This window comes from Gracilinanus agilis, chromosome 3 (genome assembly GCF_016433145.1).
Source record: "Gracilinanus agilis isolate LMUSP501 chromosome 3, AgileGrace, whole genome shotgun sequence".
In the NCBI taxonomy this organism is placed as follows: Eukaryota; Metazoa; Chordata; class Mammalia; order Didelphimorphia; family Didelphidae; genus Gracilinanus; species Gracilinanus agilis.
The window spans coordinates 384,334,754-384,342,295 of NC_058132.1; the positions used below are offsets into that span (position 1 = coordinate 384,334,754).

At 36.3% G+C, this 7,542-nt stretch overlaps 1 non-coding gene across 1 annotated transcript; it reads left to right on the plus strand.

Moving 5' to 3' along the window:
* Positions 1-6,627: 6,627 nt before the first annotated feature.
* LOC123243321 lies at positions 6,628-6,734 on the plus strand. The gene has a single exon (XR_006505869.1). It is a non-coding gene; the product is annotated as a U6 spliceosomal RNA (small nuclear RNA).
* The last annotated feature ends 808 nt before the right edge of the window (positions 6,735-7,542 follow it).

Here is a 7,542-nt window from a genome sequence, read left to right on the forward strand (position 1 = left end):
AATACTATTGTGCTCAAAGGAATAATAAACTGGAGGAATTCCATGTGAACTGGAAAGACCTCCAGGAATTGATGCAGAGTGAAAGGAGCAGAGCCAGAAGAACATTGTACACAGAGACTGATACACTGTGGTAAAATCAAATGTAATGGATTTCTGTACTGGCAGCAATGCAATGACCTAGGACAATTCTGAGGGATTTATGGAAAAGAATGCTACCCACATTCAGAGGAAGAACTACAGGAGTGGAAACACAGAAGTCAAACAACCACTTGAACACATGGGTTGATGCGGACATGGTTGGGGATGTAGACACTAAAAGACCACACCAATGCAACTATCAATAATATGGAAATAAGTTTTGACTGATCACACATCTTAAAAGCAGTGGCAATGCGCATTAGATATGGGGGGAGGGGTTGAAGTGGGGGTTGAAGGGGAAAGTAAAAACAGGAATCATGTAACCATGGAAAATTTTTCTAAAAAAATAAAATATTTTAATCTGAAAAAATAAGAGCATATGATTTAGATTTTTGGTTTTAAAAGAGTATTCTATTACAAAAATGAATAATATGGAAATATGTTTTGAGTGATAATACATGTAGAACCCATTAGTATTGCTTGTCAATTCCAGGATGTGGGAGGAAAGAAGGGAGAAGAACAACATGAATCATGTAACAATGGAGGGAAAAATTGTATTGATCTTATCTTAGTGAATGGTATAAAAGATATTGATCTATGCCTAATCTCTGTTAAACTACCTTCCTGTTGTGCCAGCAATTTTTAACAAATGCAGATTTCTTATCCCAATAGCCCAGAGTCCTGTGATGACAAAATTATGGCATGGCTGCCAAAGATGGCAGTCAAAAACACTCTCTTTGGGCACTTGACTGCCCCCACCACCACCACCAGAGTTTGTTACTAGAAAGCCCTAGGGACTCTCAAGTTGACTTGCTCCCCTTCCCCTCTCCACCAAACCTGATGACATTTTTTCACATCCTCCACCCCTCTGCCCAGCAGCCCAATGGGAAAGCACAGGGGGTAAGGTGGGCATCTCACAGGTAGCAGAGCTGGAGGGTAGCAGAGTGCCTGGGCCACTCCCCTTCCCCTCTCTACATTCAGACACTCCTCTATTCACCCACCCCTCCACCTAGCTGCCCAATGAGAGCACTTGTATGGAGTAAAGGGATGACAGGTGTACTTGGCACTTTATAGGGGGAAGGGGCACAGCACATGGTCTCTGGGTGGGCATGGCTCTCAGTCTGTAGAGTGGAGTGGGGGCAGGATCTGGCACTCCATCTCTAAAAGATTCGCCATCATTGGCCTAGACCAGTGATAGCAAACCTATGACACGTGTGTCTGCACTGACACAAAGACATTTTTGATGACACATGGCCACATACAGAGAAGTATGGGGCCGTATGTGGAGGATGAAACAATTGCTGTAGTGTAGTGTTGTTGTGAGGAAGATTAGATTAGTTAGTAATTAAGAATTAAGGTGTATCTAGCAGGAAGGAGGTGGAGCTGGGAATTCCAAGATGGAATGAAGGAGCAGAAAGAAGTGACTTGTGCTCTGAGAGGGACTCCATCAGGGGTTAGCACAAACTGTAGTGAGCCCTGGGAGATCTCAGAGTAAAGGACACCCTGCATCCTGATTTTCCTGGGATCCTGTGTGGTGGTGGCATCTAGCAAAGAGGACAAGATCTACAGTGCAGTACCAAGGGAAGAGGAGAAGTTTGGGATCTGGTGGACAGTGTCTCAAGCACACCCTCTCAACTTGGTACCTGAGACCACCTTGGCTCTTGGCATCCAGAGATCATCGGTGGATTACAGTGAGAACCCCTAAGCCACATCAGCCTTTAACTGTGCTGCTCAAGCCTGGCAGGTCCAGGTCTGAGGCAGTCACCCAGAGACTCCATTACTGCCCTGCCTGCATAGATCTTTATATTAGAGTAGGAAAATCCTCCCCTTTCCCTGTGGGTTTTGTCATTAGGTTTTAAGGTTTTAGTATAGAAATCCCTATCCCACCTTTTAGTTAAACATAATTAAAGCTATTTTCACCTTTACCTAGTCTGTTGGTTTCCAAAGGCTCTGGCCTACTGGTGAGTTGTTGGCAGTTTGCCAGCAGCCATTTTTGTCAGTTAGAAGCAACTCAGCTGTGACCCCTGGTCTATCCTGGTCCGTCTCTCCTACAACCCAGTGTGTGTACCCACAACTATTAGATTTATTGTAACATCCCTGGTGTCTCCATTACCTTTATTTATTATCATTTCTACAGTGTAGGCACTCTGTGCACTATAGATGACAATTCTACCTATATTAATTTACCTATTTTGGTTTATTAAATACAGTTATATATTACAATTATACATTTTTGTTATTTAAACTATAAATATCGTGAAATTATAGGTATTTTTTTCTTGAAGTGACACAATGCCCAAGTTATGCTCAGTTTTTTGGAGAATTTTGACACACCAAGCTCAAAAGGTTGCCCATCAGTAGCCTAGACCAACACTTTTGTCAAAGAAAAGATTACTACAATATTTTCCTACTCTTTGTTATATGTCTGTTCTGTTCCATTGATCTAGTTTTTTATTTATTAGCCAGTATCAGATAGTTTTGATAATTACTACTTTATAATACAGTTTAAAATCAGGTCCTGCTAGACCTACTTCATTTAAATTCTTTTTCATTAATTCTTTTGATATTCTTGAACTTTCTTATGAATTAATTTTTTAGCTCTTTTTTTTTTGTAATTTGGCTTTGAAAAAGTAGATTAGTTTGGGCAGGATTGTCATTTTAATTATATTGATTCTGTCCATAAAAGAACACTGAATATTTCTCCAGTTATCTATATCTGACTTTATTTGGGCAAAAATAATTTTATAATTGTTTGTTTAGTTCCTGTTTTGGAAGTTTGTTTTGGAATGTATACTCCCAAATATTTTATTGTATTTTTAGTTATTTTGAATGAATATCTCCTCCTTTCTCTTCTTGTAGGACTTTGTTAGTAATGTATAAAAATGCTGATATTTTTGTGGACAAATTTTATATACTGTTACTTTACTAAAATTATTGAGTTGTAACTAACTTTTTAGTTGAATTTCTAGGATTTTCCAATATATTATTATCTACTTCTTTGCCCATTTGAATTTCTTCAATTTCATTTTCTTCTCTTATTGCTAGTATGTCCTAATATTATATTTAATACTATTATTGATAATGGGCATCCTTGTTTCACTCCTAATCTTATTGGGAAGGCTTCTAGTTTATCCTCATTACATATAAAACTTAATGATTTTAGGTAAGTTGTTCCTTTCTAAATGTACTCAAAGAGAAGGAAGTGAAGACAGAGGACATTATGAGGAAGGGAAAAATAAATAAAACCTAGTCACATCTTGACTACAGTTAGTTAATGTATTTTTTTTAGTGTGGACTACATTACAACATGACAGGATACATGAAATGTGTGGAAGGGAGCAGCATTGGAGCATGTACTATGCCAGAGTTAAATCAATGGAAAGCAATGAATGGAAAATGGTCTCAGTAAGAAAGAAGAGCTTACAGAAAAGTGGGCAAGGAGCCTGGAGGGAAAGTTTGAAAAGGAGAGAAAGAAAGGAAGAGTTACTTTGGTGGTGGAAGGAATTCACTGATGAATATTCTTTGGGAAGGTGGAAAGACAGATGGTCTATGAAAAGAAATGTGAATCTTAAATAGGTGTGGACTAGAAGATTTGGTGCTTTAATTCATTCTATGTTAGAAAGAAGAAATTGGAATTCCCTGGATCAACTAGAAATTGGAAGATCTTGGGTCAAGGTAGGACATTTTGATGCTGATGTAGAAAAAAACAAAAAGTAACCCAAGATAGGTATAGATCAATGGTGGACAGCATAATCAGGGAATGGTGAGAAGAGCCCAATGATAGAGTAATTTTCTCTCTGGTTCTTGAAATAATTGACTTTTTGCTGGGAGTGAGGTACAATGGAAAAGTGTAATTCCTAGGGTAAGCTCTGCTTGGCAATGGAAGAAAGTGCCTGTAGTGGACAGCCTAAAATGGATACATTAGAAGTTTTTATTTTGTGAGGAATTCAGAGAAACAAGAGAAGCCAGATAATTGTGGAGATAATTAATCAGAGAATGATAACCTAGAATAGACAGAGAGAATGAATAATGAAGAGAGTGAGAGAAACCATTTTTGAAAGGGCAACAAATAAAAAGAAAACCTAATTAATAGAACTTGTTGAATGGGAAAAGAAAAAGGGGAAATATATGTCTCTAAATGAGAGGAAACAAAAAGGAGACAAAAATAAAGCCAGATAAAATCAGGAATGAAATACAAATGAATAAACAAATACCCCAAAAGAAAGGGAGAGGAGGGGTTCAAGAGTGAGGAGAACCAGTAGAAAAAAAGACATTTAAAGAAGATTAAAGTTACTGAAGTAGCAAAATGATTTATTTATTATGAAAAGGAGAAAAAATTGTCACTTAATGAGAGTTAGGATTTTATATTAATATCCCCTACTCCTCTTTCTCTGCAGAAAAAGTGTTGGTACCTTTACTTATTTTAGATTAATCTACATGAAGGCATCTCTATCCCTACCATCTCTGTTCACCCTCACAACTCCTTTCACCCAAACTGTTATCTCATCTCTAATTTTGAAGTTTTGCTTAATCCATTAAATTCATGTTTTCTTTTTTCTTATCTAAATGTCTGATTTTCCCCTATTCCCCACTAAGCTAAAAAATTAAGTAAAATCTCTATGAATTGTTTTGTTCTTTATTGTTTCATTTTGTTTTTTGCAAACTTTTTCTAAAAATAATTCCATTGATTCTCTTCATTATTTATCTTCTCTTTCTAGAGATTCTGTTCCTTTATTCTTTAACACATGTGCTCTATACTTACTTATTCCTTCTTTAGACTGAATTCCTCATGGAGTTTTAGCTTCAAAGTACCTATTTTAAGTTCCTGGTTCTAAAGAGTTTTTATATTATTGTCTTGTAGATCATGTTCTCTGGCCTAATTTTTTGTAATACCTAACTCTTGTAAATGTCAATCCCTATATGTAATAGAGCAGAAAAGTTTATATATACTTAGAGTTTTTCTATGACATTGCAATTAATTTTAACTTTTACTATCCACATGATAATTTTTTGGCCAATTTGCTATTAAATCTCTCTGTGTCCATGCTCTTCTGATTTTCAGACTACAATTTTTTTCATTTTATAATTTTTTAAATGAGAGTTTGATGGATAGAATGTAAGCACCCATTGTAATGTTCCCACCTCCCATTATAGGATGTTTCTCCCTTCATGGGAGCAATGTACTTTGAGACTCTCATCCACCAATGAAACAAGATTTTTGCTTTTCTTTCTCTCTGTTTCAGTTACTTTCTTTGCTTCCTCAACCATTTTTCTATATAACATCTTCCTCCTGAGAAACTATTGTCCTGAGAGACTATAATATGAAGGAATTTTTCTTCAATCCTAATATTGATTTGAATTGGATGTTTCACATATTTCAATTTTTACTCTTCTCTTTTCCCTTTAGAATCAGAATTAGAATCAAAATCCCTCTGATTCTCTTATTTAGTCTCATATTTCTATTCCCTCAAAACATTTGATTTACCTTTAGTCATGGCGTGGTGAGTTTTCTCCATATTTTATGTCTTTTTGCTCCACTGTCACTTCTAGTTGACTTTTGCTTTCATTTTTGTCTCCTGGTGTAATTTTTTAGAAATAAATAATTTATTTAATTTTATTTATTTAAATTTTAAAAATCTTTAAATTTATTTGTCTTGCTATTGTTATTTTGTCCTTCTTGTTGTTCTAGGTCTATGATGGCAAACCTTTTAGAGACCAGTGCCATGCCTCACTCCTTAGAGACCACATGCCCGATCCACCTCAAGACCAAGTGCCAAATGTTCCCTGGTTGCCACCTCCTCTTCTCCCCGCTCTCTTCTCACCCATCTTTGCCTTACTACACACAGGGGAAAGAGAAAGTGCTCTGATTGGGCTGCTGAGCAGAGGGTCAGGTAATGTGAAAACTTGTTCTCAGGTGTGGTAGAGAAGGGAAGGGAACAGTTCTACCCAAATCCCTCTGCCTTTTTAGTAATGAAATCTGGTGTGGGATGATGGCCTGAATGCCCACAAAGATGTCTCTGTGTGTCTTCTTTGACATGCATGCCATAAGTTCACTATCACAGCTCTAGATTTTTATTTTTAAAATTTTTACAAGTTTTTCTTTTTTTTTGTAAGATAGTTCATTTCCTTTGCCTCCTTGGTTACTATAGCTGTTTATCTTTTATGTATTGCTTCTGTCCGTGTTTGTAAAGCAAATAGTCTGCTCTGGCATAGTTTACTTGGTAGGAATGCTTTAAATGCTAAAGTTTGTTCTCAGTCCATTTGCTTTTATACAGATTGTGTTTTCTTTTAATGTTATTGTTTTTTATTTATTTATCTTCTTCCATATAGCTTTTTACTTCTATGTTTTTCCAATCAAATATAGATTCTCTGGTGACACTTGCAGTCATGAATTTAAATTTTTTCTTCTGCCAAATGTGTAGGCCATAAGTTGATTTTGCAACCTAATAATGGGAATTTGTTAATTTTTACATTTAAAATTAAAGTTCTGTGCTTGCTTCAGCAGCACATATACTAAAATTGGAACGATACAGAGTAGATTAGCATGGCCCCTGCGCAAGGATGACACGCAAATTCGTGAAGCGTTCCATATTAAAAAAAAGAAAAGAAAAGAAAAAAAAATTAAAGTCCTGCATATAGTAGGTTAAAATTATCTATTACTGAAGTACATGAAAAAGGATATATAAAAAGACATAGAGGTTTAGTGAACTATATTTTCAAAATATGTCAAATATTCCTTTAAATTGTTCTGATTACAAAGCATCTTTTCTTTTTCCTTTTTGTGAAATTCTTAGAGAACCTAGAAAATATTCTAGAGGTTTCTAAGATCATTTTTACAATTAATGGGGGAAAATTCAAGCATTTAAATGTGGCTCTGAAGTAGATAGATAAATAGATAGATACATAAATAGATACATAGATAGATAGATGTATATTGTTATAAAAAATAAGTAACCTCAGTGGGTCTTGTAGGCAATTTGGGTGTGAAGAAGGATAAAGGGAATATAGGTGATTATAAGGTGATTGGGGGAGGAATGAAGGGAAGGGAAGGTATATAGGAGATAATGGAAATGGGGTATATAGGAGAGGGCACTGGGGAAGAGAGGCTGAACCCTTCCAAGCAAAGAAAGGTATCTCTATAGGTACAGTGGAATTGGGCCAGTCAGAAGTGTTTAAATCTGCCTTGAGGGTTTTCTCTTGTCAGTTTCTAAAGTCCCTTGAGGGAGGAGTCGAAAAGTTCCAGAGGGAAAGAGGTTCAGGGTTTCCTAACTGCTGCTAGTGAGAGGGGTGATGGTGGGAGATGGGTTGTGGAGGTTTAGACTGAGAGATCCTGCTCTCCCAGTCAGGAAGATTTAACTGCCTTTTAAGTAAAGTCTTTATCAAATCACTAAAACTAGGGGTAAC